The sequence below is a fragment of the Pteropus vampyrus genome, unplaced genomic scaffold, assembly GCF_000151845.1.
Source record: "Pteropus vampyrus isolate Shadow unplaced genomic scaffold, Pvam_2.0 Scaffold976, whole genome shotgun sequence".
Classification (NCBI taxonomy): Eukaryota; Metazoa; Chordata; class Mammalia; order Chiroptera; family Pteropodidae; genus Pteropus; species Pteropus vampyrus.
The window spans coordinates 9186-9495 of record NW_011889757.1 but is presented as its reverse complement, the minus strand read 5'-3'; the positions used below and the strand labels follow the sequence as shown (position 1 = coordinate 9495).

Below are 310 nucleotides of genomic sequence, written 5' to 3'. Positions count from 1 at the left end.
AGAACCATGTTACTTTTGAAGCCTAACCAAGGTTATGATAACATGATAATATAATTATTAATCATTTGTTAATTACTCAGCTTTCATTTCATATATAGAAATAAAGGTGAACAGGAATTAAAATCACAATATTGCATCTTTAGTATACATAAGCATAAAGAATGGAAATGGAAAAAGACAAGGTGGTTCTCTTGTAATTAAGACTACAGGATGAAGAGGGAAACCACCAGTCCTCACACTAAGGGCCATGCTGTTCAGCTCTGGATTCAGCCTCCTGACACCCTGTACCTCGAGGCTGGCAACCCTCTCC

The 310-nt window shown here is 37.4% G+C and overlaps 1 protein-coding gene across 1 annotated transcript in view; it reads right to left on the bottom strand.

Moving 5' to 3' along the window:
* LOC105309986 (nuclear body protein SP140-like) overlaps nucleotides 1-310 on the bottom strand; it is a 26849-nt gene that overhangs the window by 21811 nt on the left and 4728 nt on the right. The window lies entirely within an intron of this gene.